We start from the raw sequence: 21,333 nt of genomic DNA on the forward strand, positions 1-21,333 counted from the left end.
TGTGTGTGTGTGTGTGGGGGGGGGGGGTTACATTGTTTGTTACATTGGATACATTGGATATTGGATGTTGTGGTCCATAAATAAATAATAAAAAATATGTGTACATTTTCAAGTATTTGCTGTGAAAGGAACACAGACATGGAGTTTGGACGAACATCAGCTGTGTTTCTGTCAAACCAGAGATAGCATCTTCTCTGTTTCAGATGTAGATGTAGATGTCTCAGAGGTATGCAAAACCTTGTGTGAGGTAAATGAAAGCCAGATGTGTCTCAACATTGAGTTAATAAGGGTTTTTCCTTCTCCTGTAAAGTTTCTATTTTGGAGATGCTTGTTTTTCTTTGAACAATGACGTCATACACTCACTTAAAAAATTAAAGGAATCAACCAACAGGAATGAAACTTTGGTGAGTAGCCATGCCAGAATGCAATGAAGTGACATAGAATACCAGCAGGTCATCTTCAAGGACAAGATCGACAGTTTATTATCATGTGTCACATGTTCAGAAGGCCTGGTGTACTTTAACAATATAACATTATGTTTATGAGGTTCTGCAAACAGTGGCTCTACAGTGTGTTATACCAACAGAACAATCCTCATCCACACACTGCTGCCATCTGAGGAGCCTGTCCTGAAGACACAGAAGACACTATGCCATGTCCAGGTACATCGCCAGACCTATCCCTGATTGACAATGGGTGGGATGCTATTGGATGCCATTTCAATAATACAGCATGAATATTCAAGCTGTGTGTGATAGATTTTTGGAGAACGCCATTAGGAACCTCTACAGTTACATGCTGAGAGGTTTTGACAGGATAACTGCCCGAATATCTCAATAGCCACACTGAATCAATACAGCAAAAACCTAAAACTTCAGAAATTAATCAAATAATAGAAGATGAAATATTTCATAATATTTCAGAAACACTGCGATGGACTGGCGGCCTGTCCAGGGTGTATACGGCCTTCCGCCCAATGCTGCCTGGGATAGGCCCACCATTGATTTATGATAAGTGTATAAAATGGCATCTTTATCATTTTATAATCTAAGACGCTATCAGTATACAAACTCAAATACTCTACTGCATCAGAATAAACACTAGATAAAAAGCATAATAAGTTGCTCCAGATGGTCCAGAGAACTAAGATGCTGCTACTATAATCGGGAGATTGCTGGTTTGAATCCCGCTCATGCAGCTTGCCATCAGCGCTTACCTCTAAGTGCGCTGGATACTCGGCAATGCTGCATCAGCAGTTCGAAATGAGGCATTGATAGGGAATACACAGCTGAGTAGCAGCTGGATAGGTGGGACAATTGGCCAGATAAATTGTGAGAAAAAAAACGGAAGAAAATTAGAAATAAAATTTTTAAAAGTACAATAAAAAGCAAGATGTAATTTCAACGATGTGTGAAGAAGATTCTTTACCAGTTTAGGGTTCTTTACACTCACACATCTTTCTTACAAAAATGGTTCTGCATGAAAGCTAAAATGATTCTCCTATGTGATCACGTAAAAAAAAACATTTGTAGTTGTATTGTAGTTTTAAGTGTATTGTATGTAGTTGAATTTGTCCAAAATGGAACTTCATCATAGTCAAAATGATCAAATTTCATGTTGAAGAGGTTTGAGAAGAGAGTCTACCTGGATAAGTGTGATAATTGTTTTGTCAGTATTAGTAGTAACTTGATGACTGGATATCATGATCCACGGAGCCACAGAGGCAGGGTCCAGTTTTATTTTAGTACCTTTTATACTATAATATGTAATTTTCAAACTCATTATGCACTTTCCTCTCACACTCTCAAATACCTCTTCTTTTTTTCTGTTTTCTCTCCCTCTGACCTTCCCAGTACTGCTTGCATCTTCATAATTGAGGTCACGTCTGAAACAAAAGCAAAATTATGGGTCTGGTTTGGCTCGGTGCGAGAGGAGTGACCCTGGCATGTGGTTGGCTGAGCCAGACCAGGCAGAGGTGAGGTGGAGAGAGGAATTTGTGTGAATCTACTGAGTATTTGGAGAAAGCCCAGCCACAGCTAAATTAAATGTGTTATTAACAGAAGGTTGATCTAAACTGGTTCGGCCAGAGACTTAGGGAAAAGCCACATAATCCTAAAGTCATCCCTTGTGTTTTTTTTTTTCACTGCTGGGAGATTCAGGCGGCTGTGAAGCTTTGTATCCCTTGTGTGTATCCACTGTAATTTACACATCATCAATCTTTACTCATAAAACACACACAGAATTATTGTGTCCTAAGAGAGTGATCACTCCAGTCACTGTGCAGCTCACTGTTGCAGCGCATAGGATTTCACAGGGATGAAACGCATACCACAGCATCCCACACTCATTAACCTGACTGTGCCACCGCTGGCAATCAGCACAGGTATGTTGGGCTAAAATGTTGCTGTGCCATTCAATATTATACTTTTTATTTTCTTTTATTTTCAGTTCAATTCAATGTTATTTATATAGCGTTTTTTTTTTTTTTTACAACAAAGGTTGCCCTAAAGCAGCTTTACAGAGAAAAAATATGGTGTGAGGATCAGATAATATTAAGAGAGCACCAAATAAGATCAACTGAGCACGAGATACTATTAAGTGAGCACCATATTGACAGGTTTTGATGAAAAATAAAGTGCCCCTAACGGGACATGTTCTCACCAGATACAAGTTGGTTAATACTATCAAATAAGCACCTGATACTATGTAGTGAGCACCAGAAAATATAAGGTATAATATAAGCACTTAGTCTTAATAGGGAAAAAAAAAATCACTTTTCCCTGGGCTCCACAGAGTAGCTCACCACATGGTATCTTGTGCTCATTTGACAGTATCTGATGCTTATGCAATAGTACTTGGTACTCACTGATAGTATCTGGAGCTTACCTGATAATATCTGGAGCTTACCTGATAATATCTGTTGCTTACCTGATAATATCTGTTGCTCACCTGATAATATCTGGTGCTCAGTTATAGTATCTAGTCCTTATGCTGTAGTACCCAGTGCTCACCAGATAGTATCTGGTACTCACCTTATAGTATCTGGTGATCACTTAATAGTATCCAGTGCTCAGTTGATCATATTTGTGCTCTCTTGATAGTATCTGATCCTTACGCCATAGTACCCAGAACTCACCTGATAATATCTGGTGCTCACTAGATAGTATCAGTTGCTCATCACAAAATATATGATGCTCAACACAAAGTATTTGGTGCTCACCTCCAGCGGATTAAGATTTTGCCACTATGGTCTAAGAATCTCTGGTTTAAATCCCAGATTATGCATTTTGCCAACAGCAGCCGGAGTCTGAGAGAGCACATTTGGCCCTTTTTATCTCTGTGTGGGTGGATGACGCTCTCTCGCCCAATCACTCCCAAGGTGACGTCAGTCAGCACAGGCGTCTGTTCGGCGATATCTTAGAGCCAGGTACTCTAGCTACCCGGTGAGGTTACATCAGTGGCTTCACATGTATCAGAGGGGCACATGAGCTAGTATTCCCCCTCCTAGAGGGCATTAGGGGCATTATAAGTGATCGGCGGCATCTGTATGAGTGGGTTGTGTAATAAATGAGGATAAATGGGGTTTATAGGAAAAACAAAAAGAGGTATTTAAAAAGAAAAATATTCTACTTTTTTTTTTAAGAAAAGACATTAAAGGGTTAACATAGACGGTTCCCCTACAGGGATTAAACCTATAGTTCTTACTGCACTGCATTCAGAATGAAGATTCCCTATTAAAAAGAAAATGGGACCCAAGACTAGGCTTAATCCCTGACCAGGAACTCTGCACTGACCTGTGGGACACTTGTGAACATTCCCACTGTAAAAGAATATATATTTAATTCCTGACACAACACAAGGTGGAAGCTTAATTTAATGGATTCTTTAATAGCACCGTGCAGTGGTTAAAAATACATACTCTCTCTTCTATCACACATATGGTATAGTGTCAGATTTTGCGGTCTTCAGATCCTATTTGTATCCTGTGGGTGACCACAGCACAATTAGCCCACTACACACCATGCAGGAGGAAACCAGTGAAATTCCCAGTGGACGGAATACCCTTCACATGTTTACAACATGCCTGTACATGCCTGTACAATGCACTAAAAGACCTTTGGCTAAGCTGACAGACTTTTAGAGGAGTCACATCTTTGCACTGAGAGAAACAGAATGGCCATTTAGACAAATTGCTCCTCCCTCACCTTCATTTGCAGTGGTCTCTTGAATGAGAAACCTGGACTGCTTTGGATTAGACCATACTATATTTAGTAAAGAATTAAGGTGCTGTATGGGAACTGATGATGGTGGAGATCAAGTATGAGGGGTTAGTGATATCACACATTTGTGATACGATATTTCTGTTTTAATTAAAACAAAAGAAGAACTAGGTATTGTATTTGATCATTTTAAGAATTATGAACAAGCCTCTGGTGCAAAATTAAATATGGATAAATAAGAATGTGTGTGGATTGGGGATATAAAAAACAAATTCCGAATTTATATTTTGCAAAAAGTACATATTAAAATATTAGGTATGTATTTTAATAATAATGGTTGTTCTTATTATAATTGGAAACAGAAAGAAGAAATAATAAATAATAAATTAAGAAGTTAGTAAATTTACTAATAATAATTTAAGCTATGAAACCAAAATTATTGTAATCAAAACATATGTATTATCAAAAATGTATTTCCTGTCTTGTATTTCCCCTCCAGATTAATTTTTGGGTCAAAAAAATGCATTAAATTTCTTGTAATTTTATCTGGAACTGTACAAGAGAAGTTCCCAAAAGAGAATTTTTTTAAGAGTAGAGAATTTGGTGGCCTTGGGGTGATGGATATGGGCACTAAAACAAAAAATGCTGCATATAAAATAATTAAAAGCGGCATCCACAGATAAGCTGAATGGATAGGTATCATCTCTAACTGGAAAGAAAAAAAAAAGGAAAAACGAGGTCAGCTTTCCCATATTTTAAAATATTTTGTTCTGATTTTATTGTCAGACTTAAGTAAAAATATATATAAGATTATTTGTGATAAAATATATGGCATTATGACTGAGTATCGAGATTTAAATATTGAATATAGTGATTTCGGTGAGAAGGCTGCCAGTGAGGCCAGTGGCAACAGAGTTGTTTTGTTAAGACCGTAAAATGCCCAATGCCTCAGTGTCATGACAATGAAGGTCTAGAACACTTCATTTTGGAGTGTTATCATTCAAGAGAAGTTTGGGGCAAACTAAAATCACTCAAACTTGACGCTCCCATTAATTTTAAATCCATAGCCTCTGGCAGCTTTAAAAACAATCTCTCAACATCGGAAAATGATATCACGTGATTGGTCATCTGTATTACAAAAAGTAAACGCTGGAAAACACAATGTAGAATGACAATTGACCAGCAATTTGTTTCTAGATATTGTTTTTTTAAACACATTCTCAGAGATTTAAAAAGGAGAAGAACTATGGACTATCAAAATAATAACGGTAAAGCATGGGATTTTTTTTTTTATACAATTTTAGAATTTTATTATATTTTGCAAGAATATAAAATTACTTTAATGTTACAATGATTGTCGTTTGTGTAAAATGTTTATTATGTTATGATGTATTGAAGCATATTATTTTCTTGTGTATTGTAATAAATATTATTTATTAATAAAGTTTCTTTATAAAAAAAAAAAAGGTAATCACTTGAATCCTGTCATTGCTATGGAGCATCACACTGCCCCAACTGCAGGGGGGATGATGTGGGGTGCCTTCACATGCGATAGTCAGTCATCATCCTGTGTGGAAAGCAACACATTATGAAAGAAAGTCAAAAAAGGATTGAGAAAACAAAGTCGCTGGCATCTGTCAGTCCAAAAAACAAAGTCATGTCCAAGGATTTGGGAGAAAACATGGAATATTGGTGAACCTCTCAGGAGTCAACCAAAATTACTCCAAAAGGGCACAGACAACTCATCCAGGAGGTGACAAAAGAACCCATAACAACAAAACTAAAAACTAAAGAACTGCAGGCCTCAGTTATTGTCTCAGTTATTGACATTGTTAATGATTCAATAATAAGAAAGAGACAAAAAAAATTTTCCATGGGAGTCAAAAGTCACCGCTGACCAAAAAGAACACAACATTCTTCTTCAGGACGTGGACAACTTGCTCTAAATAATGGAGCCATGAATTTTGATCTCAACCAGAAATCCCTAAAGGAGAAAGTTTGGCCATCGGATTGTGACTTTCAGCTCAGGCATGCTTGGGTTCAGCAGCACTACATTGATCTGCTGTTGTGGGAGGTCTGTAGGAGGGAGGGTGGGGGCAAACACTTTTCCACAGCGATGTATTTGCTTATCACAGAAATACATTGAGATTGAAGTGGTCAGATAAAAGTTATGATGACAAAAAACTTCTTCTTGATGCCTGTGACATGGGACAAAATAAAGTGAACACTAAGCAAAATGAAAAATCGATACAGTTAAGTATTGTTAAGTATTTAGTGGGGAGTCTAATACAAAAGGGGGCAAAGGGAAAGTCAATGGAATCAAAACAAGCAAAATGCAAGTGGGTAGAAAATAGGAGAAGGCACTCCCAAAACTCTCATTCAAACTGACAGTCTATTTTCTTGAGTGTCTCATTAACGCTGAACAAATCACTCCATCTGGAGCAACAAGGAGATGAAAACTATGTGGCGTAATGCCAGAAAAAAAGGGGGTTCTTTTTCATCAATAGCACTGGCCACCCTAGTCGAATTGTTTTGTATTTAATACACTTATAATTGTACATTGGGGCCCTGGTGGGTGTTTAGCAGCCGTGTCGAGCAGCACAGCCGTGAACTTGTGTACGTCAATCAGCACCTGGCTTGGTAGAATACATGCTGCTTAGATTTTTCTGTCTGCCTTCAGTCTGCACTATCAGTATGGCACGATGACATGCTGTTTCAGAGCCAGATGTTGCAGTTGTTCTCACAGTTGACTGTGTGAGCTGAGAGATGACTTAATTGTGGTAGAGCTCAGTCCTCATTGGCTATCAGAGAAACCATACCAACAACTTTTAGGTTTAGGAGCGTTTCTCTTGAAAGCTAACAAATTTTAAGGGGCAGCTTCCCATAAGCTCTGTCTGGAAAACTGCACCTAAGAACTTGTATTAGAATGTAAATTGAACACATGCACGTATATAGGGGCATGAAAAAGTTTGCACATGCCATGTGAATACTTCCATGAGCGAGTGGATATTGTAATATATTCAAAAGACTTGAAGTTAAGGAAAAAAAAAACATTTTTAGTATTTTTACTTTTTACACACATTTAGTATTCAAATCTACTTTAAAGGCTACTGTTTTCTTTGCTGTTGCGGTCTGCTAATATAAAACCACTGTTCTTTTCACTGTCCATTTTTCACTCTATATGGCTTACCTAAAATCCTTAATTTTCCCAAAAATCATCAGTGCTCTTTATGTATGAATTTTACCAGTCAGGTTATAAGGAGCAGTAAAGCCACTCTGATAAAGTCCAGCGTTATACAAAAGTTTCAGTTTAGTTTCTCCATATTAGCATTAGCCACTAACCACGCTATGTGCTAGCTTTTTAGCCACTCAGAGGTGAGTATAATCAACCTGTAGCCTTCTGCTACAGCAGCATTAACATTACCGCTAGCGGTCAGCCGCTAATTCTAATGTTTAAGCTTTAGTGGAAACCTGGAAATCTAAGCTTTCTGTAAATAAACGGAAGCACTTTACTCACCCAAATCAACAGTTTTAGGAGAGAAATCTGTGTAGATTAACATCCACCTTTGAGACTTGTCTGACTTGTCTGAGGTTTTTTTTAAGAATTTAGTTTTTAAAAGTTTTGTTGACTTAGCTTAGCTTTACAGGTCCCCAGCTGAATTAGAAGGAAAACATTGCAACACCCATATTCCTCACTAGAGTCACGTAAAATGCCCCTCATAATCAGGTGTGCCTTTTGTTTAAAAATAGGCCAAAAAATAGACGTTCATTGATAGTGCGCCTTATAATACAGTAAATATAGTACATGCTTTAGATCATTATTGTCATTATAGTCATTTTTACTACCTCTCTCTTGCAGTTCCTATAGCAAGCAATTAACTGTATATTTTTAAATCTTGTCTTACATTTCTCCCATCCTCCCTCTCCTCAATGTTCTGTGCTGTCCTCTGCTATCTACATAATGCTGTTGCTTATCAATTCATAGTTGGGTGCTGGTGCCTGCCTACCTCTGGGTCAGACTCTTCTTCCTGTGTAAACTCACTAGTGTTGGAAACAATTCTCATAAAACTTTTGTTTTTCCTTTCTTTCTAATTTTCCTTCTTTTTCTTTCACTGTAAAAAAATTTCAGCTCCACTCATTGCACTAGATTTTGAGTTTTGAGACCAACTAAAGCTTTTAACTTTTGAAGAAAACCACCACCCATTGTGCCAACTACAATCTTTAGTTAAGTTAATTAATTTTTTCAATGTCAAATAATAGGTTTCACCAACTTAAAAACTTACTTTAAGTTATATGAAATGTGTATTGTACGTTCTGCAGACTTTCCTTTATCAACAACAAAAAGTCACATCAATAACATGTTTTACATTAATCAAATGCATGCAGTGGGTGCAAAACTATATGTTTTTCAACCATGCAAATCAAGTTCATCATTTAAATCCGTTGGTAGTCTGGCACACCCTTGTCTGTGAGTTCACAGCATTTGGATAATCTTGGATAAAGTTGTTCCTCCAGGGCTTTTCTGCTCTAGGTTAATGGACTCTTCTGGCAGAGTTATTGGTGTTGGCTGAGGAGGACAGCTCACGAGTCCAGTAAGCTCAGACTACTCACCACCCTTTCCCATATACTGCTCTAAGGCCAGTGAACACGAGCCAGAGTGTGCCTGGTGCAGGGTGATGTGTGTGGTCCTCACTGGCCCAAGGTCAGTGAAGGCTTCGGGCCAAACATGCAGTGGGATTCCAGACGTCACGACACTTTCTCAGGTTCGGAAATCATAAGGTTGGGGGGCCATATGAAAAACATAAGGATGTTTCAGCTGAGTTTATGAAAAGATGAGACCTCAGACTATAATTATCCAGGTCTGTGTTTGCACCTTGACCGACGCTGCCCTGAACGACACGGTCTGACATTGTGCTTTAAATATTGCTGCTCTCTAGACCCGACTAAAGGCCTCAACGTCTGGCACCAAAAACGTAAATGTTCTCACAGGCCGTAGATCTCAGGGCTTTCATCAGATACAGAAGAATATTCCAGAAGAGCTTTAATAAGCAAACTGCGTTCATCTCGATGCGTCTTAATGAAAAGTTTACGGTCAGTAGTAACATAATTGCTTAACCATGCTTAGAACCAGCTCTTAGGATGTCAGCAACTTGTGCAGTCTGTGAGACGAGAGCAGCCTGCACTCAATTGTGGTGAAGAGGAACTGGTGCGAGTTTCTTTCTTCTGAAACAAAAAAGGGGCTACAGTAGTTTAGGCAGACAGGATTTTCCAGCCACAGAACAAAACTCTATTTAGAATAACAGTCCAGGAATTCAAGAAATACCAAAAGCCCTGAGTCGTTTTAGAGGACTCATCTACACCAACAAACAGATGCAGAAAAACAACCGTTCTCTTTAATTGGCATGGCAGCTGTTTCTACTAGAGCCGAGACTTTCAAGGACAGTCATGGAAGGTCTGAAAGACAAAGCGTCTGGGAACAGACCGTGACTCTCCTGTGTTGGTGTTCTCCTCTTAAAATGGGGGTCTGGGGTTGAAACCCACAATAATCAACACAGGCCCAGGATGGGTCTGAAGTGGGTCATGCATGCAGCTGGGGAGCAGCCATCCACGGGGTCATGATCTGCTTTTCATTTGTCATTTGTGTTTTATGTGTGTGTGTGTGGCTGCCATAAGATTGAGAGGACATACGATTTAATGCCTGTCGTATACAAGCAACAAGATAAATGACTGTTCATTTTTTGTTAGTAATCCACATCACCATGTTCACATCACCATAACCATGACAATAGTCATAACAGTCGACTGTTATTGTATATTACAAATAATCTAACCATTCTAAACATTTGTTCTCTCAATACTTGTACCATAAACTTAATTTAATCATGGACAGTGGAAAATATACATTTGGAACTACACAAAACCATTGTGTTTTAAAAACACAGCAAATTTGATCAATCCAAATCAAAGTCAAAACGTACTATTTAAACCAATATAATTACTTTAATGTAACTTATAAAAAATTAGGCTTTTTGAACATAATGTATATATTGACCAAATGTCACATTAGTTGTATTAGTTCATCCATTAGACTGAAATAGATTTATTCAGCTAACATCATAATACAATCTTTACATGAATTACATTTTAATAGTTAAACTTAAATGTATCTTCACAAATGATGACAGCTAAATCAGTGCCGTATTGGTGCATGAGTGACAATATAAAATAAACCACAGTAACCAGTTAGGCAGTTATAGGGAATGTATCCTGGGGAAAAATGACACACAAAATGATAGAAAGGAACAAGAGAGACACTCATCAAGGTTGCATTACACAAACATAAGGCACATAATTCACCACCAAGCCCAAGAAAGGCACTCTTAAGCACTAAAACATCAGTTGCCAATGACATGAGTTCTGGGCCTCAACATGACAGAACATACATTGTGGGGGGCTGCCACTAAGATCAGGAGATCGCCGGTTCGAATCCTGTTTATGTGGTATGCCATCGGCTACCGGATCCCTGAGAAAGCACAATTGGCCTTGCTCCCTTTGTGGGGGTAGATGGTGCTCTGTTCCCACATCACTTTAAAGGGTGATGTTGATCAGAACAAGGCATCTATGAGCTAATGTATTGGAACAGAGTGCGCTGCGATGCTACTCGGCAATGCTGTATCAGCAGCAGTTTGAAAAGAAGCGGAGGCTGACTTCACATGTATCAGAGGAGGCATGTTCTAGTCTTTACCCTCCTGGTGTGTTGGGGCATCACTGGTGATAGGGGGAGTCCTAATTGGCCGTGTAAACTGGGAAAAAATGTGAAAAAATAAATAAATAAATAAAATAATAAAAAAAGAAAATATGATGTGTGCAGATGTTTGAACACCAATGAAATAGGTTGTTTATTTGGGTTGGAAAAACACTGTGCACTTCTTTTTAGATGCAAAGCATAATTGATCTGTGTCAAACCAGAATAGACTTTATTTCCTTTTTCTCCCAGTCTATCCCTTTGACTCAACCTAGGCCTATATCCGTCAGAGGTGTGGGTGGCTTAGCTCAGAGCTGATCACTTTGTTCTTTTGTCTGGGGGGGTGAAGGAATGCGGTCACTCCACAGCCCCTCTGAGTCAACAGGGTGGACGGTCAGAGTTCCAACGCCAGACAACAGGGAGGAAGTGATGGAGCACTAGGCCCCAGTGAGTTCCAATAATGTGGTTAGGCATTAACTAGTCTGCCTCTGTGCAAACTGGTACCAAAACAAAAACATATTGATGGATACGAGTCTGCAGCCGCTCGGCAGAAAGAAACCGGGGCTGCTTTGCAAAAGTCAAATGCAGTATATCAATAATCATTGGCCATGGTATGCCAAGCCTTTGTTTTGGTGAGGCAATTATTCATGGCTGTTTGTTGGCTTCAAAGAGGCCTGGAGTCGCGTATAGCAAAGGACGGCCCCTGCCTGCGTCTCTGTGTGGTGGCTGGATGAACCAATAAAGACAAGGTTATTTTTCTGTGAATAACGGCGCATAACAGCCCAAGCGACAGCAGTGTAAAAGAGAGGATGACAGCTAGAGAGAGAGAGAGAGAGAGAGAGAGAGGATGAACGAAAGCTTCAAACACTGAACATCCTGCCTCCAAAAACAGCCTGTTCCAGCGTTGCTTTGTTGGACAGCCTTCTCTCTCTCTGCATTCTCAGCCAGCCTGAACTCTTTGTGAGCTCCAGCTCTCGAGTTGAATTCTGAGACAGTGGTATGAAATATATTACTCTCAACTTTCAATGACTGCGTATCCTTGGCTGAATAGCTCTGCATGTATTATACCTTTCAGTGCTGTGCAAAATGCGGTAGACAATACTTATATTCTCTCTTCCTATTGGGAATTCTTCCAAACTCGCTTTTGCATAAGTGCAGCTAATATAAAGACAGCTCTTTTTGCTTGTTTGATTAATCAATATTAACAATTCTGTTTTTCTGTCTGTAATGCACAGAAAAGAAGACTCTAATATTCTACTATAAATTCTATATAGCAAATAAATCCAATTAATTAAAGACTTTAATAGTTGTTTTGTTTCCATTGCATTGCAAGCCTGTGTGTAATATTTTGTGTTTCATATTGATCTTTTTATTTCATAAACTTTCCCTAAACAGTAAAAAAAAAAACATGATTAAAAAGTGTTCTAAATCACATTAAATTAGTAACAATTAGCTGTTACTTTCCCTCAGTAGCTCTAGTACTAGAGTATTTTTCCAGTGTTTTTGCAGTGAATGGAGCCAAGCTAATGTTTCATTACTTTATAAACTTCATTGGCTGCGTCATGGTCTATTCTAATGGACAACAGCTCTAAAACAGTGTTATGTGCAACGAAACATAAAAAAACATGATGCAGAGTCTGGGCTGACTATTGTCAGTGCTGTGAGTACCAATGGACAGCTGCATTTGCCCAGATGTTTGTGGACACCCCTTCCCTTTTAAAACGTACATGTAATGTACAAATGCACACACACGCCACACAACAACAGTAATTCGAGGGATCAATTCTTTCAAGAAGTTTGTACACACTTCACTAAAGTTACAGTGTTGCTGGCATGGTGAGTCTAAAGTGGCAATGACTGACATTCAACATTAGGCAAAACAGTGGAGCTTTAAAAAAATGCAGAGTTGTTATTCTATTCCAAATTTGCTCCATAATGTTGCTTCATAACATGAGCCTACATATTGTATATTTTTGAAAGGTTATTCCAATAATAGGCTTGTACATTGTCTGATTTAATAAAAAAAAATGAAACTTTTTAAAATAAATCTGTATGAATGTTATTGTAGTTTTATTGCATTTCTCATTATAGCCCTATATAGGTGTCATGTTACCTTATGAATGTTACCTTATAAAGTGTTAATGATTTATGCTAGTCTGTAAGTCAGAATCATATTATGGTCAGATCTTATCATGGAGGTTTATGTAACAGCAATACTAGACTTTCTCTTTTAGAAATGTACAATTAAGCAATAATACACTCAAGGTTCATGCTATAACGTGTAATATTGGCCCTGCAACGTAGATCAGCACAGCAGTGCCAATATAACACGTTATAGTACAAACCTTGAGTGTATTATTTTGATTATACCACAGTTCCATTATCGCTGTTTATTGAAAGATTTTAAGTTAAAGAAGGCGAGAAAATACAATCTGTTTGAATATAAAAACTCTGCGAGTTAAAATAGTTCCATTGCTGCTCTGTTTGTAGCTGTGCTCTTTGGCTTGTAAGCGCTGCATCGTTGCTAGGTTAGCTGTATCTGTTGGAGTAATACATGAAGAGCTTCGGTTACAGTGCATTACTGGCTGATAATGGCACTTATAAAATGCCTCTCAGCCAATCACATTGCAGGGTCGGAACTAAATGGAATATAATATATCGTACAGACATTCTGCCACAGAAAACAAACATTCAAAGAAATCAATGATAGCCTTATACTGCTCTGTCATTCATGTTTAAGACGAGTTCATGTCAAATTCAGAGCAGAACTTTGAGTCTCTGTAGAGATATTGCCCAAACTGTGTTAAGGCATTTAAATGTCATTCGGTTGTTGTTGTTTTTTCACTGGTTGACCACAAGCTCCAACCCTGGCCATGCCACAGCCATCTATGGCCAAAACAGCATAACTGGTCTCTGGATGGGTTGGATCGTCTCTGACATAATGAAATTGGCAGTTCGTGTTCTCCTCAAACTGTATGGATCTGTCCAGTGAGTGAGTGGCTCCTGAAAGATGTAGTGGCCGGCGTCCTGGGTCTGAAAGAAAACATGGGCTAACCAAACAGACGAGAGGAAGATGATGGATACATACAGTAAATCCACTAGGTTGACATGGTGAAAGGAAGAAGACGAGTTTCTCAAGTATTTTTCAAAGCCTCGTAATTCTGGGTGTACAAACACCATGCCTTGCAATTAAAAGGGCAGACTCAACAGAATCTGAGATTTTGAATATTGATACAAAGTTCAAAATTGAATCAGATAAATTCAGTGAGCAGCTTATTCAGGGCTTTTATTATTGTGAGAACAAGACTGCAAATAAGTAAAGGTAAAAATCATGATGTAACGTAAAGGATATCAACAATTGTTGATATTTTGTTCTAGAAATCAAATCAGAACTAGTTATATGGAAGGTAAAACATGCATAGTTTGAACTGTTTAAACAGATCTGTAGAATCAAATAATTTTCTTTTAAATTTAGCTAGAGTTTTATCTCCAGAACTAACCCAGCACTCCTACACTCTGTAAATAAGGTGAGATGAATGAAACCAGATTCACACATTGTCCTGTGATGATGCTCTCAGTATGTTTAATAAGTTATATGTCATTTAGGAGCTAAATTCATGAGTTAAAGTAAGGGACAGAGTGCTTTAAAGAAAATTGACACAGCTTTTAAATGGTCTTTAACACATTTGTCACCATGAGTTTCTTTGTAGAAACATCAAGAAACATTGAAAATGATGCACCTCCGCATTTATTGACCCCAAAGGCTTATCTAGGTAAATGCTCTTCAGATCTCTGCTTACTAATAGTTAAAGCAATTACCTAAATACATTAAAGCTGTTTGCTAGTTTTCCTCACATTTGAAAAACAGAAATCCATAGAACCAGAACTTGGCTCTTAAACAAGGACTTTTTGTTGTGAAGTAAAAGAAGAGGAGAAAATGTCCCTCTTTACACAAGTTTATCTTTGTGATCTGCTCAACACTTCACACTTCCTTCTGGGTTCATCTTTATCCTGTTGCCAGTAACTGTTTTGAATTTGTAATGGATAACTTGATGCCATTTCTTTCACTTACTGCACAAGGCTAGGCTCTCTGGGTAAATGCAGAATCAGTCCAAAACAATTTCACACCTGACATCAAATATCAAAACACGCCGTATGTAATAGACTCACTGAAACCGACCGCCCGAACATGTGCACGCTGCATGGTTGCACTGTTTGTTATTCTGCCTAGGCCTCCGATTTCTTATAAGCGAAAGGCTGAGACGCAACACCTCGCGAGACACGACACACCACCCATGGGAGGACAACTGGGCGTGTGTTTACCAGCGCAGACAAAATAATACTCTCCCACTGTTAAGTGTTCTTTTCACACAAGGAAAACTAAAACTGGAGGGTCAAGAAGTTTGGTGATGTCATCATGGCTGAGAGGGAGAAAGACCAACGGCATGGGTGGATCTCCAACACATCACTTAAATCCTGAAATCCCCCAGAGCCTTCTGCTTTTCCAACATACAGACAGACTATCAGACTATCACTGTGGTTAAGACTAAAAAATGGGTTTTATAATGAATGGGAAATAATACGATGCCACACAGCAAATTTCTGGAGTTTGACAACTACAAGTTGAGTTGAGGGGAACTCTTTGGCGGTGTAGTTTTTCGGAGGTTATTCCAAGATGTTGAGGAGCGTGACTGAACTCTCTAATGGGCGTGTCCCCCAATCCTAGTCTACCATCAGTGTGTAGTCTTGCCCACCAGGGTTACCTTCCACAGGGTGTTTCGTTATATTTTATATAGTGGTTGTTTGCCTAGCCGATGTGTTGTTGGCTATAAGAGCAAGTTGCCATCTTCTGCACTGTTAACTGTGACAAGATGCTGGCAGTGCACTGAAAATGCAATGGGAAAATACACTGGCATACACTTGTTGAAAAGAATGAAATTGTTATTGAAATCAGTAATGATTCTTTTTGTTGTCATTTTCACTCCTAAGTGTTCCACGGTTTTAAAATATTACAGTGTTTTTTTATTTTTCCACTATTTGTTAACTTTATGAAGGAGTTTATGGTAAAATGAATTTCAGCTGAGAGCTGCATTTTACTCTAAATGGGATAAATATTTTAACTCCCACAACAGTTCAGATTTAACTCACTCCTGAACAGAGTTAAAAGGCCAACTCCCAGAAAAAAAAAGTTACTTTAACTCTTTTATAGAGTGTATTTGATGGTCACGCAAATCGTCGCTGTCCTATGAAAAACACTCATCTTTATTTTTGTCGATATTTAGTTTACTACATTTTTTGAACAGACAAACTGTCCCTTACACTGTGCCAAAATTTCTTAATGAACGGACCAATAGAAACTCTTCAAAATGACCTGAAATAAACTCTTTTTACATTGACTTCCATTGAAAGTTTACATGTTTTTTTTTCTCTCTCCTGCAAAGTTGCTGTTTTGGAGTGTTTTTTCATTGGACAGCGACGATATACACTTAAAATGAGTTGAAATTAACTCTCAGGGAGTTTATTCCAAAAAACAGAATTTGCTGTGCATTGACTCCAGCTAGAGTGACTGCAACGAAAAGCTTTTGGAGACATCCGTTCATTATTCTAAACAGATTCCCTACTTTTATCTTTTGAAGTGCCATTTTTCATTAGCGCAAATTTACAAACCTTTCAGCCCAAATGTCAGTTGGGGCATGGATTTCCTCAGTAAGCAATGTGCTTTTAATTCTGTTAACAAACACATTTGTTTTGAATGTTGCCCTAAGCCATGAAAGCCAAATAAATATGTGCCATAAATAAAGTCATTTTGAGGCCATCCGTCAAACCCAGGAACGAAAAGCAACTTTTACAAGCTGATGTCACACTCTATTTCTGGACCCTTTTGACTGTGTGAGGTGGAGGGCCTCGTCTTTCCATTCGATTATTTAGTATTCATCCGTGCTTACCTCAGGGACGTCAAATAGTGCCCTGTGAAATGAAGGGGCAGCACTCTGGCCTTCCATTCATAGGCTGCAGGAACTTCAAAAAGAAGCCCTTTGCTTGAAGCACTTGAATTTTCATGAGTGTGGGCTGCGTCCCAGTAGCCCTCGCTGTCACTCTGCTGGGTCTAGTGTGTACTCTGGCACGGCTTTCCAGCTCAGGGCTGGTTAGAGCTGGTTAGAGTTGGTTAGAGTTGGAGCTGTAAGTTATGTAGAGTCACATGTTGACATTGGGTCAAGGTAAAGGAGCCCTTGGTTAGAGTTCATTCTGTCAGTCGTAGAAACCTCAACCTCAGCGAGGTTCACTGATCACATAAAGGCCAGTATCGGGAGCGTCTGTTAGAAGTGCTGGAAAACAGCTTTGGAAAGACTTTCTGAACTGAAGCTTTCAGTTCTGTGAAGTTAGTTAGTAAGCTTGGAGTGTTTGGTTGTTGAGACTTGCTTTTATCACTCTTCACTCTCCTTAAAGGCAAGAGATGCCAAAGGAAAGGTCTAGTGCTGTGCATGTCTGCCACCTATTGGTCTGCAGGAAAACATCAGCATAGGTCGAAACGCTTGCATGATACTCTTTCTGTACATAGTATAACAACAAATGATAAATGAGCCACCCAATGACTATACAGCTCTGGAAAAAATAAAAGAGCAATTCAGTTTTTGATTTTGATTTTGCTATTCATAGGTATATGTTTAAGTAAAATGAACATAGATGTTTTAATCTATAAACATCGGACAACATTTCTCCCAAATTCCAAATAAAAATATTGCCATTTAGAGCATTTATTTGCAGAAAATGAGAAATGGCTGAAATAAAAAAGATGCAGAGCTTTCAGGCCTCAAATAATACAAAGAAAACAAGTTCATATTCATAAAGTTTTAAGAGTTCAGAAATCAATATTTGGTGGAATAACCCTGGTTTTTAATCACCATTTTCATGCATCTTGGCATGCTCTCCTCCACCAGTCTTACACACTGCTTTTGGATACTGTTATGCCAGTACCGGTGCAAAAATTCAAGCAGTTCAGCTTAGTTTAATGGCTTGTGATCATCCATCTTCCTCTTGATTATATTCCAGAGGTTTAGGTATTTGCATAATAATACTATTGTACTATTGTAGTTTACCTATAACTGTTTTTTTTTCTTGGAAGGGCTCAAATAATATTGAAATATTTATATTTATATTAGACATATGTACAGTAGTATATATATATACTTACAAATTCTACAGGTATCTTGAGGGGAAGGTACAAATATACCAATAAAGAAAAAGCAGCAATGTGTGGGCCTTTAAAAAAGAAAGCAGAAAGCAGATTGATTATTACCTAAAAATGTGGTTAAATGTATTACCCTCAGGCACTTACTGTACAATAACTGTTGGCCTATAGTCTGAGCTATTCAGATAGGGTCCTTAAACATCAAAACACAGTCTTGTTAGACACTTAATTGGTCCTAGATTTGGACAGAATCAAAGATTCTGCTTTATTCAGTACATTTCAAGGACTCTATAGCAAACATATCTAAAAATATTTGGATGTTAAAAGCTATTGCTGCCTCTAAAAAAATGGGAAATTGTGTGTGTTAAAGGCATACCTGTGTTAGTATTTCGAGTATTGGACAGGCTGGACACACCATGACTCCAAATGCAGCATTTTTGTGTTGAGCATAATGAGAAACAATGGTTAGCTAAACCAGAGAGGAGAAATACCCCCACGTTTTTATTAAAAGAACTCACTTATATCTTAAAACATGTGTTGCGGTAGAGGACAGCGGTTCTGGCCAGGAAAAAGCACAGGGCAAGGAGTGTGAATGTGTTTGGGAATGCATGCATGTGTGTGTGTGTGTGTGTGTGTGTGTGTGTGTGTGAGAGAGAGAGAGAGACCCTGCACAGCTTGCTCACTCACTTCCAAACCAGGCCTTTTTTCCTAAGCGACCCTGGCAGAACTGGACCTTGCTCACTCTCATCCCTCCATCTTCCTCTCTTTTCACCTCCGTCCACAGCCAAAGAGCCTCCCTTTCTCCAGGGGTCTGACCACTACCCTGCCACAGCACAGTCCAAATACACAAACACACACACACAAGCACGCCTACGCACACATGCAGTGACCACCATCTGGTGTGCAACCAGCAGGTTTAACTGCACTGCAGTTACGTTTCTCCTGCTCTGATCCAGCGACAATTTGATTCCCCCTGTGGCAGAGCTACCAGAGGCTTGAGGTATGGCAGAGGGAAGGAGAATCTGGCTCCGTTCTCCTACACATGTGGTCTCTTCTGCTGGTGGTGTCGGTGGCGGGGGGTATTCTCTTTCTGCTGGCTGAGGTCATATGCATTTGTGGTTTACTGTTTTGTGTCACGTTTCAAAACCAGAGACAAGAGTTTCTTACAGGAGAAAAGAGGAAGTCTGAAGGGAATAGAGCATCACTGTTACTGAAGAACGAGAGGATGGAGCCAGTCAGTGGTCTCTACATTAGAATGATTTGTGAAAAGTTATCTTAAATCAAATCATCTCTAGCTGCATTTCTCGGTAACAATTTAATAATAGTTAATAGGTTATAAAGGAGTTTATTAATGGTCATAAAAAGAGTTGTAAACACTTTAAAAACATCAATAAGCCTTTACAACACATAAAAAGAAAGAAAAACAGTGAACATTTAAATTTAACATATTTAATAAAATCATATATAAAGTCAGTTTAGTTATTTAATATGTTATTATAGTTAAATGAATAAGGTTATTAACAGAAATGTTAATGCTGACTCATGGAAAAGACAAAGTAAGATAAGTTAAGGTTTATCAGTATAAAGTAATGTATTAATAGCTTATAACCTAATTAGTAACCATCAATAAACCTCTTTGTAAACCATTTATAAACCCTTTATAAAGGAGCCTTATTTTAAAGTGGTACACATTTCTCTTTGATGGGATTTGGAGCTGGTTAGCAGTGATGCTAACAGCCAGCCTTAGCCAATTTGGAGCTGGTAAGCCACGATGTTAACAGCCAGCCTTAGCAAATTTGAAGCTGGTTTGCAACAATGCTAACAGCCAGCCTTAGAAAATTTGGAGCTGGTTAGCAGCAATGCTACCAACCAGCCTTAGCAAAGTTTGGAGTAGGTTAGCTGCGATGTTAACAGCTAGCCTTAACAAATTTGGAGCTGGTTAGCAACAATGCTAACAGCCAGCCTTAGCAAAGTTTGGAGTAGGTTAGCTGCGATGCTGACAACCAGCCTTAGCAAATTTGGAGCTGGTTAGCCACGATGTTAACAGCTAGCCTTAACAAATTTGGAGCTGGTTAGCAACAATGCTAACAGCCAGCCTTAGCAAATTTGGAGCTGGTTAGCAGCAATGTTAACAACCAGCCTTAGCAAATTTGGAGATGGTTAGCAATGATGCTAAAAACTAGCTGTAGCAAATTTGGAGCTGGTTAGCCACGATGTTAAAAGCCTGCCTTAGCAAATTTGAAGCTTGTAAGCTGCTATGCTAACAGCCAGCCTTAGCAAATTTGGAGGATGGATTATCTATTTTTTCAGCTCCACTGACAATATAGGAACATGTTGTAGTTCTTCATCTTGTTATTGATGCCTTTACTGCCCCTGTAGTTCTATAGGAGTGACACAGACACCTAGGTGTTAAAGAACTCCAGCAGCAATGCTGTGTATGATTTACTCATACCAGCACAACACACCCTAACACACCACCACCAAGTTTCTCTGGTGGCCCTGGTGGCACTTTGTACATTAATACTAAAGTCATCCAAACTATAAAAAAAACATATGAAATTCTTTAATAAACAAAAAGTGTTAAACAAACCAGAATGTGTTTTAAATTTGAGAAATATAACGCCTTGCTTAGATGACAGATTTGCACATCTTGGCATTTATGAGGTAGAGTCACCTGGAATGGCTTTCAGTTAATAGCTGTGCTGAACTCGCCTAGAGTTAATTACTTGAATTTCTTGCCCATTTTCTCTTAATGTGTTTAAGAGCATCAGTTGTAAAGTTGTGAAGAGGTAGAGTTTGTATACAGTGAATAGCCCTGGTTGAGTAATGTTCTAATCCATATTATGCTGAACTTCTTAACTGTGTAACAAAATAAATAATAGTGCAGTTGCAAAGAGCATCAAAAACCTTATGATGAAACTGGCTCTCATCAGGACTGCCCTAGAAAAGGAAGAGCATCAGTTCATCAGAGTTAGCAGCCTCAGAAACCACAAGTTAACAGCGCCATAGATACGAGACACCTAAATGCTTCACAAAGTATTTTGGTTTGTTTAACACTTTTAAGTTACTACATGATTCCTTATGTGTTCCTTCATAGTCTGGATGACTTCAATACTCATGTTGCAATTTCTGTGGTGTAAACAGCGTGAGCTGGTAAGTGTGCATGCACTGTATTTGAA

The sequence above is a fragment of the Astyanax mexicanus genome, chromosome 2 (genome assembly GCF_023375975.1).
Source record: "Astyanax mexicanus isolate ESR-SI-001 chromosome 2, AstMex3_surface, whole genome shotgun sequence".
Lineage (NCBI taxonomy): Eukaryota > Metazoa > Chordata > Actinopteri > Characiformes > Acestrorhamphidae > Astyanax > Astyanax mexicanus.